The sequence below is a fragment of the Bos indicus x Bos taurus genome, chromosome X, assembly GCF_003369695.1.
Source record: "Bos indicus x Bos taurus breed Angus x Brahman F1 hybrid chromosome X, Bos_hybrid_MaternalHap_v2.0, whole genome shotgun sequence".
In the NCBI taxonomy this organism is placed as follows: Eukaryota; Metazoa; Chordata; class Mammalia; order Artiodactyla; family Bovidae; genus Bos; species Bos indicus x Bos taurus.
The window spans coordinates 128,916,492-128,929,354 of record NC_040105.1 but is presented as its reverse complement, the minus strand read 5'-3'; the positions used below and the strand labels follow the sequence as shown (position 1 = coordinate 128,929,354).

At 42.5% G+C, this 12,863-nt stretch overlaps 1 pseudogene; it reads right to left on the bottom strand.

The window, feature by feature from the left end:
* Positions 1–8,164: 8,164 nt before the first annotated feature.
* LOC113888182 lies at positions 8,165–9,695 on the bottom strand (annotated as a pseudogene).
* Between the last annotated feature and the right edge of the window lie 3,168 nt (positions 9,696–12,863).

Genomic DNA, 12,863 nt, shown 5'->3' with positions numbered 1-12,863 from the left:
AAATGCTGCTGCTAAGGAGAGGGCCATTCATCTAGGTCATTACAGGGTTCAGTGCCAAATGATGATTTCTAATTGAGCATATTGCAGAAGGCCTTACTTAACTGTACAAGATGCTGGATTACATTTGTACAATCATAGATTCAAACCAATGAAACCAGGAGCTGAGACCTCCCATAATGGTGAAACAAGAAAGTAATCTCTAGTCTTACTATGGTAGATTAAAGTTTTAGCATTTTCACACCAATAAAGCACTTGAGCTTTGAGGGAGGAAGAACCTGTTTGGCATGTGAAAGCAGTGCCTAGCACCAGTTGGAAACAATGACTTTTGAATGAATAAATGAAGAATTATGTTTCACACATGCCACTTATATTAGGATTTTTGTATGTATGCTTCTTTGATAGGCCTCAGATTCCCGTCTGTACCCAAAACAGAACAAGAAATAACATTTTGATGCAAAGATAAGGAAAATCAATCGCAGCATCCAAAGTCATGGCACAAAAAGACATACATTGTCCTCCAGAAGGTCTCTGTCCCTTTGTGTGAATGTCTCATATGAAACTCAATGATTCCCACCTCTGTTAGCAGGAAGATTTTTTTTATCAATGATGAACAATCCAAAAGGGCTTCCCAAGTGGCTCAGTGGTAAAGAATCCGCCTGCCAATACAATAGATGTGGGTTTGATCCCTGTGTAGGGAAGATCCCCTGGAGAACGAAGTGGTAACCCACTCCAGTATTCTTGCCTGGAGAATCCCCGTGGACAGAGGAGCCTGGCCAGCTACAGTCCATGAGGTAGCAAAGAGTTGAACATGATTTGGTGACTAAACAACAACAACAGCAATCCAAAACACAATTAGAAACCAGATATATGTTCTTCACACTGACCTCTGTAGGGAAGATCCCCTGGAGAAAGAAATGGCAACCCACTCCAGTATTCTTGCCTGGAGAATCCCCATGGACAGAAGAGCCTGGCGGGCTACAGTCCATGGGGTCGTAAAGAGCTGACTGAGCAACTAAGCACAGCCCAGAAAACAAAGTACAAGGACACAATATGATTACTAAATGTTTCAGTGTCAGATGCTTTATTGCTGTATAACAAACAACTCTAAAACATCAGAGCTTAAAACAACATCCATGTGTTATTTCTTGTGTGGACTGATCGATGGTTCTACTTCACGTGGTATTGGCTGGGCCTCTGGAATGGCTGGAGATTCCAAAATTACCTTCTTTACAAGGCTGGCAATTCGTGCTCGCTCCTGGCTGGGAGCTCAGGTGAGGTTGTTGGTTGAGGGCCTTGGTTTTCCTTCATGTCAGCCTCTCTATGAGCCTTTGTGGGCTTTCTCACAGATGATGGCTGGGTTCCAAGAAGTATTCAATACAAGAAGACAGAAACTGAAGATCACTCAAGATGCAACCATCACGTCCACCATATTCTATTGGTCAAGACAGGTCACCAGGCTAGTCAAAATTCACCTGTCAATAGGAGGAATGGAAAGACCACACTGCAAAAGGGCATGTGGGATGGGAGAAAACGTAACAGCAAGCTTTGGAAACATCTACCACAGTCAAGAAAATGTGTTTTTTACTTTCCCCTTTGCCTCATATTGAAAAGCAAGACATTACTTTGCCAACAAAGGTCCATCTAGTCAAGGCTATGGTTTTTCCAGTTGTCATGTATGGGTGTGAGTTGGACTGTGAAGAAAGCTGAGCACTGAACAATTGATGCTTTTGAACTGTGGTGTTGGAGAAGACTCTTGAGAGTCCCTTGGACTGCAAGGAGATCCAACCAGTACATTCTGAAGGAGATCAGCCCTGGGATTTCTTTGGAAGGAATGGTGCTAAGGCTGAAACTCCAGTACTTTGGCCACCTCATGTGAAGAGTTGACTCATTGGAAAAGACTCTGATGCTGGGAGGGATTGGGGGCAGGAGGAGAAGGGGACGACAGAGGATGAGATGGCTGGATGGCATCACTGACTCGATGGACGTGAGTCTGAGTGAACTCCGGGAGTTGGTGATGGACAGGGAGGCCTGGCATGCTGCGATTCATGGGGTCGCAAAGAGTCAGACACGACTGAGCGACTGAACTGAACTGAACTTGCTGCTTTCCTTCTCCTTTCCCCCATATATTGGATTTTGAATCAGATCACATAGATGTACCAGATTAGAAACATGGTAAGTGCATAAGATATTCTGATCCTAATTTACAAACTATATCAATGTAGATCAGTCAAGAGGAATGGGACCAGGCAATATCCATCCAAGGATTTTAAGGAACTCCAGGGAGAAATTATAATGATGTTCATTAAAATGTGTAGTTTGTGATTCTCGAAACTTAGAACAAATAGGAGTTCAAATTTCCCTAAGGGTCTAGGTGCCAGGTACCATTCTGAATATTTTATATTCATCACCTCATTTAATTTTTGCAACACTTTGAGGTCAGTTTTATTGTCTCCATTCTCTATATGAGGAAACTGAGGTTCAGAAAGATTAGATGAAATTGCCCAAATATCCACAGCTATTAAACAAGTCAACTTGGTCTTAAAATTCAGGTATGTCCGACTCCAAAATCCCTGCTATGTCCACTATGTTCTTGCTACCCAAAGAGTGGCCGCACAGCACTATTATGCCATTAGGAGAGGTGGAGGCCCTAGAAATTTTCCATAAAGGTCAGGGCCCAGAGTGGGGATCCCAATTGGTAACATCTAAGGGAACTAAGGTCTTGTAGGTCTTCATAGAATTGTTCAACTTCAGCTTCTTCAGCATTACTGGTTGGAGCATAGGCTTGGATTACCATGATATTGAATGGTTTGCCTTGGAAACGAACAGAGATCATTCTGTTGTTTTTGAGACTGCATTCAAGTACTGCATCTAGGACTCTTTTGTTGACCATGATGGCTACTCCATTTCTTCTGAGGGATTCCTGCCCACAGTAGTAGATATAATGGTCATCTGAGTTAAATCCACCCATTCCAGTCCATTTTAGTTCACTGATTCCTAGAATGTCGACATTCACTCTTGCCATCTCCTGTTTGACCACTTCCAATTTACCTTGATTCATGGACCTGACGTCCCAGGTTCCTATGCAATATTGCTCTTTACAGCATTGGACCTTGCTTCTACCACCAGTCACATCTGCAGCTGGGTATTGTTTTTGCTTTGGCTCTAGCCCTTCATTCTTTCTGGAGTTATTTCTCCACTGATCTCCAGTAGCATATTGGGCACCTACTGACCCGTGGAGTTCCCCTTTCAGTATCCTATCATTTTGCCTTTTCATACTGTTCATGGGGTTCTCAAGGCAAGAATACTGAAGTGGTTTGCCATTCCCTTCTCCAGTGGACCACATTCTGTCAGACCTCTCCACCATGAGCCTCCTGTCTTGGGTGGCCCCACATGGCATGGCTTAGTTTCATTGAATTAGACAAGGCTGTGGTCCATGTGATCAGATTGGCTAGTTTTCTCTGATTATGGTTTCAGTGTGTCTGACCTCTGATGCCCTCTCCCAACACCTACCATCTTACATGGGTTTCTCTTACCTTGGGCATGGGGTATCTCTTCATGACTGCTCCAGCAAAGCACAGCCACTGCTCCTTACCTTGGATGAGGGGTATCTCCTCACAGCCACAACTCCTGACCTTGAAAGTGGAGTAGCTCCTCTCAGCCCTCCTCACCCGTGCAACCGCCACTCCTTGGACGTGGGGTTGCTCCTGTCAGCCGCCCTCCCTAACCTCAGGTATGTGGTAGCTCCTCTCAGCTGCCGCCCCTCACCTCGGACGTGGGGTAGCTCCTCTTGGCCGCTCCTGTGCCAAGACTCTACACACAAACATCACCAGATGGTCAACACCGAAATCAGATTGATTATATTCTTTGCAGCCAAAGATGGAAAACCTCTATACTGTCAGCAAAAACAAGACTGGGAGCTGACTGTGGCTCAGACCATGAACTCCTTATTGCCAAATTCAGAACTAAATTGAAGAAAGTGGGGAAAACCACTAGACCATTCAGGTATGACCTAAATCAAATCCCTTATGATTATACAGTGGAAGTGAGAAATAGATTTAAGGGACTAGATCTGATAGACAGAGTGCTTGAAGAACTATGGACGGAGGTTCGTGACATTGTACAGGAGACAGGGATCAAGACCAACCCCATGGAAAAGAAAAACAAAAAACCAAAATGGCTGTCTGGGGAGGCCTAACAAATAGCTGTGAAAAGAAGAGAAGGGAAAAGCAAAGGAGAAAAGGAAAGATATAAGCATCTGAATGCAGAGAAGAGCAAGGAGAGATAAGAAAGCCTTCCTCAGTCATCAATGCAAAGAAATAGAAGAAAACAACAGAATGGGAAAGACTAGAGATCTCTTCAAGAAAATTAGAGATACCAAGGGAACATTTCATGCAAGGATGGGCCCGATAAAGGACAGAAATGGTATGGACCTAACAGAAGCAGAAGATATTAAAAAGAGGTGCCAAGAATCCACGGAAGAACTGTACAAAAAAGATCTTCACGACCCAGATAATCATGATGGTGTGATCACTCACCTAGAGCCAGACATCCTGGAATGTGAAGTCAAGTGGGCCTTAGAAAGCATCACTACGAACAAAGCTAGTGGAGGTGATGGAATTCCAGTTGAGCTATTTCAAATCCTGAAAGATGATGCTGTGAAAGTGCTGCACTCAATACGCCAGCAAATTTGGAAAACTCAGCAGTGGCCACAGGACTGGAAAAGGTCAGTTTTCATTCCAATTCCAAAGAAAGGCAATGCCAAAGAATGCTCAAACTACTGCACAATTGCACTCATCTCACACGTTAGTAAATTAATGCTCAAAGTTCTCCAAGCCAGGCTTCAGCAATACGTGAACCATGAACTTCCAGATGTTCAAGCTGGTTTTAGAAAAGGCAGAGGAACCAGAGATCAAATTGCCAACATACACTGGATCATGGAAAAAGCAAGAGAGTTCCAGAAAACATCTATTTCTGCTTTATTGACTATGCCAAAGCCTTTGACTGTGTGGATCACAATAAACTGTGGAAAGTTCTGAAAGAGATGGGAATACCAGACCACCTGACCTGCGTCTTGAGAAACCTGTATGCAGGTCAGAAAGCAACAGTTAGAACTGGACATGGAACAACAGACTGGTTCCAAATAGGAAAAGGAGTACATCAAGCCTGTATATTGTCACCCTGCTTATTTCACTTATACGCAGAGTATATCATGAGAAACGCTGGGCTGGAAGAAGCACAAGCTGGAATCAAGATTGCCAGGAGAAATATCAATAACCTCAGATATGCAGATGACACCACCCTTATGGCAGAAAGTGAAGAGGAACTAAAAAGCCTCTTGATGAAAGTGATGAGGAGAGTAAAAAAGTTGGCTTAAAGCTCAACATTCAGAAAACTAAGATCATGGCATCTGGTCCCATCATTTCATGGCAAATAGATGGGGGAAACAGTGGAAACAGTGTCAGACTTTATTTTTTTGGGCTCCAAAATCACTGCACATGGTGACTGCAGCCATGAAATTAAAAGACACTTACTCCTTGGAAGGAAAGTTATGACCAACCTAGATAGCATATTGAAAAGCAGAGATATTACTTTACCAACAAGGTCCGTCTAGTTAAGGCTATGGTTTTTCCAGTGGTCATGTATGGATGTGAGAGTTGGACTGTGAAGAAAGCTGACTGCTGAAGAATTGATGCTTTTGAAGTGTGGTGTTGGAGAAGACTCTTGAGAGTCCCTTGGACTGCAAGGAGGACCAACCAGTCCATCCTAAAGGAGATCAGTCCTGGGTGTTCATTGGAAGGACTGATGCTGAAGCTGAAACTCCAATATTTTGGCCACCTCATGCGAAAAGTTGACTCATTGGAAAAGACTCTGATGCTGGGAGGGATTGGCGGCAGGAGGAGAAGGGGACGACAGAGGATGAGATGGCTGGATGACATCACCGACTCGATGGCTGGATGACATCACCGACTCGATGGACATGAGTTTGAGTGAACTCTGAGAGTTGGTGATGGACAGGGAGGCCTGTTGTGCTGTGATTCATGGGGTCAAAAAGAGTCGGACACGACTGAGTGACTGAACTGAACTGAAGGGAAGTAAATATTCATAGGTCTAGTTGGATAGTTGGAAGTGAGGAGCAGCACCTAGGATTATATAGGTTGCTGAATATCAAGCTGGCTAACAAAGTTTGTAAAGTCTACAACGAGGCTGTAATTAAACATAATATGCTTGAGGAAGGGACTTCCCTGGTGGCTCAGATGGTAAAGAATTTGCCTGCAATGCAGGAGACCTGGGTTCGGTCCCTGGGTTGGGAAGATCCCCTGGAGGAGAGCATGGCAACCCACTCCAGTATTCTTGCCTGGAGAATCCCTGTGGACAGAGGAGCCTGGTAGGCTACAGTTCATGGGGTCACAAAGAGTCAGACACAGCCAGGCAACTAAGCACAGCAAAGCCTGCTTGAAGAAGACAATGTGGTTTCTCTGGGAGAAACTCAGAACAGATTCAGCCGCCCAAGTTCTTTTATAGGATGAATGAGGATATGGTCGATTCATTCATGTGTGCCTACTATGGTAACTTACAGCTTTCCAGAAGCATTCTTAAAATGAGAAGTGACAAAACCAGAGACTACTTTATACTGAGCTATGTGCTGTTGGAGGCCCCTGCAGCCACTGCTCTAGGGAAGATGCAAAGGCTGGTATCAGAAGTTTGTTCAAGGTCTACATCCTCCAAGGAAGTGGGGAGCAGAGTCCCATGGGGCTGCAAAGAGAAAACTATTGGGGAGTAATGGAAGAGGTCTTCATTTGAGTATAGTTGCTTTACAATGCTGTGTTAGTTTCTACTGTACAGCAAAATGAATCATATGTATATATATATATATATATATATATTTATTTATTTATTTATATCCCCTCCCTTTTGGACTTCTTTCTCAGCATCACTAACTGTTAGAGATCTTCACTTTTGCATGAAGCATATTTGATTATTTTTAAAAAGGAATATAAAGCTATTTATTGCCCACTGTTCACCAGTATTTACAATAAAGTAAAAACATACAGTTGAATAACATTCTGATTACTACAAAGTTATTGCTTTTCTTGGCTTCTGCTGAACTAGTAACCCAAAATACTGAGAAAATTGAGCCTTCGTGTAAGGAATAGGTTGGGGTGAAGTCTGAAAAAACATGCAGGTCAAGCATAGGTTAGAAAAGTTTGTTCACTCATTTATTCCTATAGATCACAAATAGCCAATATCTTAAAATTATCTGATTAGGTTTCCATAAATAAATCTGAGACATCCCGTATATTACAACCTTTCCTAAATATAGCACGGGAACTTTAATTTCTTGTAAAACAATGGTTCACCAAAAAGAACCATCAAGTGTCCATTTAACTAAGTTTTGCTTTGCTAATTAAAACATACCAGAATTTTTCTATTTTTTTCATTTTGTTGGGGAGGTTATTATTAGTGATATAAATTTTCCTTCCGAGGCTTCTGCATATAAAACTGCATTTATGCTGATATGGATGCAGATTCTGATAGGGATGCTTTAAAAAATTACCCAATTTAAATTGCTTAATTTGTCTAATTAATTACAAAATTATTTAATTTGAAAGTTTAAGACTTAAGTATTCAATTTAAGTTGAAGGGATTTCTTGTATTGCTCAAAATGATGGAATTCCAGAAACATGAGCTTATCCATGGTTATGAAAGGCTGTTGTTTATATTTAGCAAAACAAAAACCATCACAACAAAAAAAAAAAACTCCCAAACCATTTACATTTGTATTTTATACAAATACAAGAAACTTAGAACGATCATTAGTCATATATGAGTTAAATGCAAATTCTAAATTCTAATTGAATAATGACTATGGAGATTTCCCCCAACATTTAGAAAAGTTGTTCTCTAACTCTGAGAAAATAATATATCCTGGTATCAAATTCTTTTCTGCCAAAAGAAGCAACTACAGAAAGCTTTTATTTGTTCTAATTAACCAGTGCTGCAGATGGAAAAAAAAAAAAGTAACTTCCCCAATACTACTTCAAAATGAACATATCAAACTTGATTTTCATTAGAATGTAGTTATTTCTTCACACTAATAAATCAAAAAACCAAGGCCTACATTTTATATACATATATAAATATATACAAGAAACGATGCAAACAATTATTGAGCCTCATCTTCTGGACAAGAATGCCAAGTTGGTCTCTCTTCATAAAAAGCAATTATAATTTGAGGACAGCTCATGTTTGCCTCTTTGGCAGCGCCAAGTCCACCTCATCGGAACCTTTCTGTTTCATGAGGAACAGTAATTCTGCACTGCGGTCTGTGGCACCAATTATCTGTTCTGCATCAAGACCTCTGGCAAAACCTCTTGGTTTAGCAGCAGCATCTCTTTTCTTCTTTGATTAGCTATCATCAGATTCACTGTCAGACAAAGATTTTCTATTTGTTTCATCTTTTTATTTACCAGCTTTTTGACAATTAAGAAATACTTCCATTAACTCTGGACAATCTAAATTTTCTTCAGGTTCCCAAGTATCGTCTGCATCTGTAAATGCCTTCCACTTCAGGAAATACTCCACCTTCCCATTCACTACACGGTTGTCCATTACTTTTTCTACCACAAATTCTTCAGGTTCTGCCTCTTCAACTATTTTACTCTTTCCTTTTTGTTTCTTTTGCACTTTTTGCAATGTAGTTTTATTGGAGCCATTTTTTGTTGCAGACTTGAAGAGCTATTGGTCACAGCCTCTGAGTTGCCCTGGGTCCCAGGTCTGCAGAGTCTCCTCTGGCCCTGCACACCTCAAGCTCCATTCACATCCGAGGGGGAGGGCATATATTTGATTTTTTAAATGATCTGAAACATACTCCTGTAACCTGTCTGAGTTTCAGTTTCCATAACAATAATTGGAATAACAATACTTACATTTCAGTGTAGTTGTGTGATGCAAAAAACCAAATCCACCTCATAAGACCTAGCAGTGAGGGAACAAATACTGGTTTACTCATCAATACTTAAATATTGATCACTATCTGCCAGGCACAATTCTAAACACAACAAATTTTCACTCACTTAATCTTTATAAAAACCCTGTGAATACAGATACCATTATTATCTTCATAGTACAGATGAGAAAACAGAAGAACAAAGAGGTTGGGTGACTTGCCAACAGTTGCACAGCTAGCAAACAGGAGCTTCCAGGCTTAAACCCAGACAGTCTAGCTTGAGAGTCCACATCCTTATAATGTTACTTAACTATTAGACTAGGTTGGACTTTCTGAATTCTCTATCATTAAAACTTTCTAACGACTCATCCAAACAGAAGGAATTTCTACTGTATTTTATTTTCCCCCATTAAATTGAGAAAATGAGTTTGAGCAAACTCGGGGAGATAGTGAAGGACAGGGAAGCCTGGTGTGTTGCAGTCCATGGGCTCACAAAGAGTCAGCCACGACTTAGCAACTGAATGACAACATTAAATTGAAATCTCTGCAAGCTATTCTGATGTGAGAAGAAAAAGCAGGCAGCATGACTGGAAGCACTGCAGCAAGTTACCTTGCATCTCTGGAATTATTTGCCCAGGCACAATTGCTAACTCAAAGGAGGTGGGGCCCCAGAGTCCCAGAGCCCACTCCATACCCAGGGGGTCTTGTAAAGGAGCTTTTCGTCACACATCCCCTTTTGTGTCTGCATGCTGGGTCAAGGAGGTTGACAGAGCTTTCATTTTCTCCAAGGTGATCATTAAAGACATAAATTTTTATTTCTCTCCATTAAATTGTTGATTCTGTTCCATAAAAGCTAAAATGTAGTCTCCAAGGGTAGAACAAAGTAGGCAACTTGCCACGCTTCTGACTTTCTGTTTAATTTAGATAGAAAGGGGTTGAGAGATCACAATGCATGATTTAGCCCTAGATATTCCCTGGCACCAGAAACCACCACTTCACAGGAAAGTAATAAAAAGGCAGAATACACCTTGCTCTTTGATACAGGATTATACTTGGTAGAGAAATAGAATGATTTATAGAGCAAAGTGTCAGGACTAAGCCAGTCCAGTTCAGGCCTAAGAAGGATTTACTTCAACTCAGTCTGTTCTGTCAGGGAGTTGATAATTTAATGAATAAGAACTGTCACTCTTGGGTATGTTCTGCTTCACCGCCTTTCTTACCCAGCTCCCTCCCACCATCCACACCAGCCTGACCCCTACCTACTTGTCTTTCTACTTGGAAATTCCAAACATGGATGGGGCATTGTCCAGCCCAAGCAGATAAAGAATGGCAATAGGGATCCGGTGCCCACCAGTCACTGACTGGGGCAAGAGATGGGGGAGGGATTCCGCATTGAGTTTTCTAATTCCCTGTTGGAGCTTTTCAGTCTTCTCCCTCCCACTGCTTCTGGCTGGCTGAGCTGAGCTTTGGCTCTACCAATACGCCTTTCATGCTCTGGGGAGATGCCAGGTAGAAGAAAGAGCTGCCACAATTGTCTAGTCTTCCTTTCCCTAGACTTGTGGTGTTGAAACCTCAGATTTGAAACTCAAAAGAAAAGGAAATCTTAAATACAAGCAGCCAAGCCCTGAAAATGAGTTTCCTCTCCTTTACTCTCCAATCTGTCTCTGTCTTTTAGAAAGATGGTACTGCTTAGGGGTCACTGCATAGATTCTAGGGCCAGACTGATGTTACTTAACTCTCTGATGTTAGCTGCCTCATCTGTTTAATGGGGAACCTAAAAGGACCTACCCCAAAGTGGTGTTCTGAGAGTGTGGAACACAAATCATTTAGAACAATACCTAGCACAAGTCAATTCTATATTAGCTATTATTATGTCATGCAGAAATTAGAGATAAATAAAGAGAGAAGAAAACAGATGTTCTAGACTTTTGGAATTTTAAAGATAAAAAAGACCTCAGAGATCAGCTGGGGTTTGCCACACATTTTTGTTGTTGCTGTTCAATTGCTAAAGAAAGTGAAAATGAAGTCGCTCAGTCGTTTCCGACTCTTTGCGACCCCATGGACTGTAGCCTACCAGGCTCCTCCCTCCATGGGATTTTCCAGGCAAGAGTACTGGAGTGGGTTGCTATTTCCTTCTCCAGGGGATCTTCCCGACCCAGGGATCGAACCCAGGTCTCCTGAATTCCAGGCAGATGCTTTAACCTCTGAGCCACTAGGAAGCTGTGTTCAATTCTTTCTGACCTCGTGCACTGCAGCACACCAGGCTCCTCTGTCCTCCACTATCTCCTGTGTCCTCCACTATATCCCAGAGTTTGCTCAATCTCATGTCAATTGAGTTGGTGATGCCATCCAACCATCTCAACCTCTGCTGTCCCCTTCTTCTCTTGCCCTCTCAGGGTCTTTTCTAATGAGTCAGCTCTTTGCATCAGGTGGCCAAAGTATTGGAGCTTCAGCTTTGCATCAGTCCTTCAAATGAACATTCAGGGTTGATTTCCTTCAGGATTGACTGGTTTGATCTCCTTACAGTCCAAGGGACTCTCAAGAGTCTTCTCCAGCACCACAATTCAAAAGCATCAATTCTCCAATGCTCAGCCTTCTTTATAGTCCAGCTCTCACATCTGTACAAGACTACTGGAAAAATCAGTAGTGAAAGAGGAGAGTGAAAAAGCCACCCATTTAACAGATGAAGAAACTGAGACCCAGATTCATGACACTCTGGATTCCCATGTTGAAACTCTTTCTATAACGTTACATTCAATTAATTTTGTTCCAGAAATTGTCTAATTTTTCCTTATTTGTGCTTTCAGGCAGCAAATAGTTACTGAGCACTTAATAAAGGATTGTCAAAAGAAGCGTGGCCAAGAGGGACTACCCGTCGCCCAAGGTTGGGGCGGCCACCGAGAGCACCAGGCTGCATCAGCACAGGAGCTGCCGAGATGAGCTACCCCACGCCCGAGGTCAGGGCCCGCTGCCAAGAGGAACAACCCCACGTCCAAGGAGTGGCGGCAGCGCAGGAACAGAACTGCCGAGAGGAACTACTCTACCTTCAAGGTCAGGAGGGGCGGCCTTGAGGAGATACCCCTCCTCCAAGGTAAGGAGCAGCAGCTGTGCTTTGCTGGAGCAGTCGTGAAGAGATACCGTACGTCCAAGGTAAGAGAAACCCAAGCAAGACGGTAGATGTTGCGAGGGCATCAGAGGGCAGACACACTGAAACCATAATCACAGAAAACTAGCCAATCTGATCACATGGACCACAGCCTTGTCTAACTCAATGAAACTAAGCTATGCCGTGTGGGGCCACCCAAGATGGGAGGGTCATGGTGGAGAGGGCTGACAGAATGTGGTCCACTGGAGAAGGGAATGGCAAACCACTTCAGTATTCTTGCCTTGAGAACCCCATGAACAGTATGAAAAGGCAAAAAGATAGGATACTGAAAGGGGAACTCCCCTGATCGATAGGTACCCAATATGCTACTGGAGATCAGTGGAGTAATAACTCCAGAAAGAATGAAGGGATGGAGCCAAAGCAAAAACAATACCCAGTTGTGGATGTGACTGGTGATAGAAGCAAGGTCTGATGCCATAAAGAGCAATATTACATAGGAACCTGGGATGTCAGGTCCATGAATCAAGGCAAATTGGAAGTAGTCAAACAGGAAATGGCAAAGAGTGAATGTCGACATTCTAGGAATCAGCAAACTGAAATGGACTGGAATGGGTGGATTTAACTCAGATGACCATTATATCTACTACTGTGGGCAGGAATCCCTTAGAAGAAATGGAGTAGCCATCATGGTCAACAAAAGAGTCCAAAATGCGGTACTTGGATGCAGTCTCAAAAACAACAGAATGATCTCTGTTCATTTCCAAGGTAAACCATTCAATATCATGGTAATCCAAGCCTATGCCCCAACCA